Raw genomic sequence first — 7,675 nt, 5'->3', positions numbered from 1 at the left:
CCTCTCAGCACGCTGGCTCTCCTTGATGGCAGGGACTCTATTGTATATCTTTGTCCTCAGTGGCCAACCCCGGGCTGGGCACAGGGCAGCAGGGAGTCTGGAGTGCTGACCCTGAGCTGGCACCATTGGAGTGCTGACCCTCTGGTAGTGAGTCCACAGGCCTGGGGAGGTGAGCACCAGGCCGGCGATGTGGTAGAGAGTGCTCACGGGCCGGCCAAGGCATCCTGAAGGAGGAGGGCCTCTGTTGAGTCTAGATGATTCCCAGAGGCTGAGATCGGGGACGAGGACATCCCAGGGAGAAGGAACAATAGTACGCCCAAAGACCAGGATGAGTTTGGCAGATGGAGGCATGTTGAATGGGTGCAGGAGAAGGAGCAAAAATGTAGGTGGTGTCAGATCCTAGTGGATTTGAGGGGCCAGTTCAGGAACTGGAATCCTATCTCAAGGGCAATGGGGAGCTCTTGCAGGGAGGAGAGTAGACTGGATGGATAGAGGCTGCAGAGAGATAAAGAGGTTGCTCCATTTTCCTAATCGGGAAGGAGGCCTGAAGCCTGAGCTAGGGTGGGGGTCCAGCAGCAGAGAGAGGTGGTTTGGGAATTGACAGTGAGATGCAAGTGAGCTATCAGCTCAGTCTGCCAGGTCACCTCTCGCTGCACTGCGTTGCTTGACAGGTGGAAGGTTGGCTGGCTTGTGACAGACTTCTTGGCCCTACCAGCAGAACCCACTCACTCCTTCTTGCCCCCACCCCCCAGCCCTCGTGCTAACTCCCTGCTTGCTGTAGAAGGTGTTTCTGAGCCTGAGCCTCTGGTAAGGTAGGCCATAGGCCTCACCTGGCCTACTTCAAATTCTTTTCCGGACCAGCTGCCTTGCCAAGGAAGGCTTGCCTCTCCATTCTGTTTCTCTAAAGGTGCTTCCCCTCAAGGTTGTACAACCAGTGGTAACTGCATTCTCTGCCAAAGGTGTCTCTGCCTTGGTGGGGCCCCACACCTTGGAGCTGACTAGAGGGCCCAACCCACATGGATGCCTGTACCGGGATGACCTAGTAGTTGCTGTACTTTGCCCTGGTTCCTTGTAACAGCTGTGTCATCTCACCTCATACTATTCCATAAAGCTACCTGCCATCTGCCCAGTTTCCTCCTGACCAATTTCTCTTTTTGGTTATTAATATTTTTGTGCCTTCAGACGCAAGGCTGCATTCCTTCATTCCTTCATCCTAAAGCCCCAGCATGGGCATACCACCCTGTGCTGAATGGTCCTGGAACTCAACCAAGCCTGGTTTCCATCCTTGGGCCCCTGGGCTTGTGGGGGTGGTGGACATTGACACAAACACATCTGTTCCCCGGGTGATCAGCGGTGGGGAAAAGGGAAGATAAGGCACCATATGCTGCCAAAAGGCGGAGGAGGTGGTCACTGTGCAAGTATCATCTCCACTGCTTCACTCTAATCCAAGCAACCTACCTCCTGGATGCTGCAATAGCCTAACTTGGCTCCCTGCGTTCATCGACACCTGTCCCCCAACCTACTTTCCAGATAGTAGCCAGAGTGCTCCCTTAAAAGTGTATATCAGATTGAGTCACTTCTCTCAAGACCTGCCAACGACCCATCCCATCCAGAATAACATCCAGCGTCCTTGTTTCCCATGAGGCCCTGTGTGAAGTGGCCCTTGCCCACCTCTCCAGCCCCACCTTGGGTGTCTCCTCCCATTCACTGTGCTCCAGCCACATGGGCACCTTTTGGTTTCCTGATCATCTCAACCAGGTCCGTGCATCACAGCCTTGGTGTTAGCTGTCCCTGTGCCTGGAACACTCAGCGCCAATGTCACCTCCCCTGATCACCCACTGGTTAAGCAGTTGCCCTGACCCTTCCTAATGTCACCCTTTGTACTTGGCATTATCACTGTCTGGGACCATATGATTTTTTTTGTCTCAACTCGAGCTTCCTGAGAGCTGTGCTTTGTCTTGCTCATCACTGTATGCTTGGTATGTGGAATGGTGCTTATAAGGCGCTCAATTCTGTGAACATTGAGTGAGCGTGCACTAGGGGCCAGGCTCGTACTGGGTGCTGGGACTGCGGTGATGAGTGATGGGTTCTTGTCCTCTTGGAGCTTACATTCTGGAGGGTACTTGCTGAATGACCAGAGGGCGGGAGGCACCTGGTGTGCAGTGAAGACCCTCACTAATGCATGGAGTGATGCATTTACTCTTCATAGGTAAAAAGGGGTGGGGGGTGTATTGAATGGCATTTACCAAGTACTTATTATTACCCTTTTAGGCACTTAATGGTTATTATTTAATTCACCTATTTACCAAATTGTAGGCATTGTTGGCTTGCTTGTGACAGACTTGTTGGCCCTACCCTTGCCATGTCCCATTTTATAGAAAGGTGACACACTTTGCCCAAGGGCCCACAGCTAGAAGTGGGGGAATGGGAATAAAAAAATGGTATCAGTTTATGTCAGAACCTATGCAGTGAGCTTCCTAGTATCCGCTGGTGCTGAGGCAGAGAGGAGTGACAGCATAAGCCAACCACTTCCTCTTCCTGTCTGACCACTGGTCCGGTGGCATCAAGACCCTTTAAGTCATATGGCCACTGCCTGTTTTCGCCTTTCCTCCCTTCCTGGGTGCACTGCCACAGCTTGTCTGGTCTTCCCTATCTCCAGGCTGGTCTCCAATGGTCCGTATCACAGTTGGGTGGCCCTTTAATTTTTAAAGAAATCATACATGATGCTCAGTTGACTTATTTTAAAAAATACATATTTTTTATTGATTTCAGGGAGGAAGAGAAAGGGAGAAAGAAAGAGAAACATCAATGATGAAAGAGAATCATTGATTGGCTGCTTCCTGCATGCCCCTTACTGGGGATCAAGCCTGCAACCTGGGCATAGCCCTTGACCAGAATTGAACCCAAGACCCTTCAGTATGCAGGCTGATGCTCTATCTACTGAGCCAAACCAGCTAGGGTGATGCTCAGTTTATTTCTGTATCATATGTTCTCCATTTCTGTTGCCGGATCCACAAGATAATTAAGTGGTAGTGGTAATAATTTTCTAATAGTTTATCTTGTTACCTCAGATTATTATTCAGTGCTCTGATTATTGTAGTGTTAAAAAAACAAACAAACAAAAAACAACCTAAAACATAGTGGCTTGAAAAAAATCACAATTTCTTAAGTCCAGAATTCATGCAGAACTTGGGTGGTTAATACTTCTGCTCTATGTGGCATTAACTGGAGTCATTCTCCAATGATAGTCAGCTGACAGATGACCTAGGCTGAAGTGACTAAAATGATTTCACTTACATTTATGCTGCTTTGGTGGGCACAGCTGATAGGTAGGTTCAGCTGGGCCCTTCCCCACTCCATGCAGACTCAGGGTCTCTCCACATGGTCACTGAAGCAGGGTGGTCAGACTTTTTACATGGTAGCTCAGGGCTCCAAGAGTGAGCATTCTGCCCTGGCCAGTGTGGCTCAGTTGGTTGGGCATCATCCCGTGCACCGAAAGGTTGCTGTTTGATTACTGGTCAGGGCACATGCCCTGGGTTGTGGGCTTGATCCCAGTAGGGGGCATGCAGGAGGCAGCTAGTCGATGTTTTGCTCTCACATCAATGTTTCCCTCTCCCTTTCTTTCTCTCTAAAAAACAACAAAATAAATATTTTTAAAAAGAGTGAGCATTCTAAGGAGGCCTTCCAGAAGCTGCAAGTCTTCTTGTGACCTAACTTCAGGAGTTCATAACATCCTTTCCATAATCTATTGGGCCAGTAAGTTAGTAAGGCTGTCCAGGTTCAAGGAGGGTGAGGAAGGGACTCTACCTCCCAATGGGGGAATGGTATATGCGTACAAGGAGTTGAAGGGATTGATGGTGGCCATCTTAGAGAACGCTACCATATTCGGGGAATGGGGGACCTTTGTAAATACGTGAATCTGTTCACACCTAAGATCTTTAGTATCACTTGTGTCAGTCCAGATGCTTGGCGATGACCTACAAGGCCATGCTTGAGCTGCGTGCTGCTGCACACTCTGTTCTCCTTCCTGAGTGTCCACATCCTAGCCACGTGGCCCGCAGGTGCACACCTCCCACCTAGAAGCCCTTTGCTCACCGTGCTTGCTCTTCCTGGAGTGCTCTTCCTATATTGCCAAGACTTCTGCTTATCCAAGGCATGGGTGGTTGTCCTCTTACAAATGTCAGGTGTCTTGAAAGGGCTTATTGAAAGCAGGGGCTGTGACTTAATGATAGTGCTAGGCTTGAAGTTATGTTTCATTATTTCACTGGAAACAATGGGCATCACCATTTCCACTTTGTAGACAGGGAAACAAGTTGAGGGAAAGTTGCTGGTTTGTCCAAAATCAAAGACTCGAACAGAGAAGACCTGAACCCACACGCCTGAGTCCTTTGCACACTCATCCCAAGAACATGCACTGAACACCCTTTGGGTGCCAGGTTCTCTGCAAGGTGCCCGTGTACACTGCAGACAGAAGCAGCACCCATGTGCTGTGTGCTGCTGCTGGTGTCTGTTTGTAGGAGGTGTCTGTCATGTCCCTGTCCACCGCCCCTTCCTCTCCCTGGGTTGTGCTATTGGAGTTCAGGACACAGTCAGGGGACCTGCCATTATCTCTATTAGACGACATCTTTTGGAGTCACCCCAAGGCTCCAGCCTATTGAGAGCCTTTGGGATTCTGGCACTGTTGCTCACTCTCTGCTCTACCTCCCAGCTTGTCTACCCACAGGTCTGAGTACTGGACCTCTCCAACTTCATCCAAGTCACCAATAATATATGGATCAGATTAAGGCCGAGAAAAGAGCCCTGGGGTGTTTCACTCCAGATCACCCCCCAGGGCAGCCTGATATGCCACACCCTTAAGAGATAGTCATATAATTAAGTACTGAGCCTCCCAACCAGCCTTGGTTGGGTCTTCCAAGTTCCCAACATGTAGATTGGGAGTGGTGACCCTGGGCGCCTTAGGCAGGTAATGTCACAGAGTCAGGGCTGTGTGGGGTTTGCCATTGTATATCCAGCACCCTGCACAGTGCCTAGTACTCAGCGGGTACCCAGCAAAGGCTTATTGAATGGAGGAATGGGTGACTTGTTATTAGTGAACCCATTTTGGTCTCTTCTGATATTTCCTTCTCTTGTCCCCAACAGGAAATATCCCAATCTGTCCCTGCCCTCTACCTACCATAAGGACAAATAACCCCCAGTTCAACCTATAGCTTTCTCCTGGTCTGCAATTCCTGATCCAGCCACTCCCCCCAACTCCCTACCCTTTCTGTTCCTCCATTCCTCCAATATATCTATCGAATTCCTCTCACAGTGCGCCCAGGGTAAGCAATCAGAAATCATCCCTGCCTGAATGGAACTTTCATTCTGCTAGCAAACAGACATCAAATGCACAATCACACAAAAACACTTGTCAGGAGTTCAATGAAGCAGAAGCACTACTTTATTTTATGAGAGTAAACCAAATTGGACCTGACCCAGCCTGGAGTATCAGGGAAAGCTTCTGAAGGAAAACATACTTTAAGAAGGGTGGAGGTGAAGCTTCAAATGCTGCTGATTTAACTCAAAGGAGATCCTTGGGATGATCTGGGCATAAAGCAGACTGGATTGGGTGAAGAAGTGAGTGAAAGGCAGTCTGAAAGGTAATCTGAGGAGCTTGGCTGGGAGGGAAAGGAGTGATGCAAGGAGATTAGCTATGAAGGACGCAGATCTAAGAGATTTGTTTTTTAATTCTCATCCGAGAATATGTTTAGTGAGAGGAAGAGAGTGAGAGAGAGAGAGAGTAACATGGATTGGTTGCTTCCCATATATGCCCCGATGGAGGGTTGAACCTGCAGCCTAGGTATGTGCCCTGACTGATCCTGCAACCTTTTTGGTGTATGGGATGATATTCTAACAAACTGAGCCACCGGGCCAGGGCTGAGAGAATTTTTTTTTAAGATGGAGGAGACTTAAGCACGATAATGCTGCTAGGAAGGAAGCCATCAGAGATACACACAGCTAAAGGTGGGGATAGAAGGCTCAACCCGTGTATCAGCCCTCCATTTAAGAAATATTATTGGGCCGAACCGGTTTGGCTCAGTGGATAGAGCGTTGGCCTGCGGAATGAAGGGTCCCAGGTTCGATTCCGGTCAAGGGCATGTACCTTGGTTGCGGGCACATCCCCAGTAGGGGGCGTGCAGGAGGCAGCTGATCGATCTCTCTCATTGATTGTTCTAACTCTCTATCCCTCTCCCTTCTTCTCTGTAAAAAAAAATCAATAAAATATATATATATAAAAAATATTATTGGGCACCTGCCATGTGTCAGGCACTTTGAAAAAGGCTGACAAGGCCTTTGCTCTTTGGCAACTTATTTTTCTAAGGAGGGAAGCAGGAAATAAATAAACATATAAGGCATTTTAAGTTTCTAGTAAATACAATGAAGAGATAAAATGAGGTGAGGTGATAATGAAGGGGTGCAATCCAAAAAAAAAGTGATGTAAAAGGCCTCAGGTGGAGTGGAGGTGATGCAGGTGCCAAAAGGCCCAGAGGAACTGAGTCACCAGGGAGTGCCAGGGTTCAGTGAGGGATGTGGGGGTAGGGGATATGTCAGAAAAGAAGAGCAAGTACATGGGGAGTGTGCCGGCAGGAGGGCTAGTTCCAGCGGCCCCTTGGAGGTGACAAAGTCAGAGTGTCAGAGGGTGGATGACCTTGGGGTTACCCTTTAGGTCATGACCAACATATCAACAGGTCAACGGTCTGACCCTCAGGGGCTCAGATGCAACATTACCAACCACAAGCCCATCTCCATCCCACCAAATCTGCTGCTTCTGACTTGCCAGTTTTGAGAGTGGAGTCACCGTTCTTGTCTGAGACAGAGGACTGAAACATCCAACAAGAATGGAAGGGCTCACACACCCAGTCCCTCCTGCCCTACTGCTTCACAGCTTCCCCATCTTTCTTGTCCTTCCTCCAGCAAGTCACCTCCACCTCCTCACCTCCCCCCACCCAGACTCCTCTCCACCGCCCTCCGTGCCATAGGGAGCTCCTGGTCCAAGGAGAAAATGGATGACTCTGGAAGAGTGTGGCCTTGCTTTGGGAGTAGGGAATGAACGCTCCCCTGGGATGACCGGGGCAGGGGTGAGGGCTATGCAGGCCTCACTTCCTTGTATCGTCTCCCCTAGGGTGGATGCCTTCTGAGCCCTGCCTGCTCCCCCAGGTCTCCTTCCTTTATTCTCTGCCATGGCCCCAGATGCCCCCCCAGAGTGATTTGCTAACTCTGGACACACATGGCTTGTTCAGTCCACCTGGCCTGTGAGCCATATTAAGGGCAATTATCCTAAAAGCAACAGGAAACCATAGAGGCAACCCTAGCAGGAACTAGCAGAGGTCAGACTAAGGTGCTGGGATCTGATGGGTAAGACGAGGGAGGAGGAAGAGAAGGAGATGTAATCAGAGCCTGGTCATCTGTCCACCTGCAGGCTTGTCGCTGCCAAAGCCTCTTGCACTGAATGGCCTGAGGGACAAGGTCTTTGTCCCCAGAAAATCCAGGCGGAGGTAAGAATAAACTGGGAGGAGCCACACCCAGGGCCTGGCTCTTCCCCTTGGGGCCCAGAAGTGGGAGGGTGCTCTAGCAGTGTAGCTGACAAATAAATACCAAGTGATTTTGAGGAAGCAGTTGATACATCCACACAGGCCCC

The sequence above is a fragment of the Myotis nattereri genome (assembly GCF_964212035.1).
Source record: "Myotis nattereri genome assembly, chromosome: 3".
Lineage (NCBI taxonomy): Eukaryota > Metazoa > Chordata > Mammalia > Chiroptera > Vespertilionidae > Myotis > Myotis nattereri.
Note: the sequence above shows the minus strand (reverse complement) of the source record.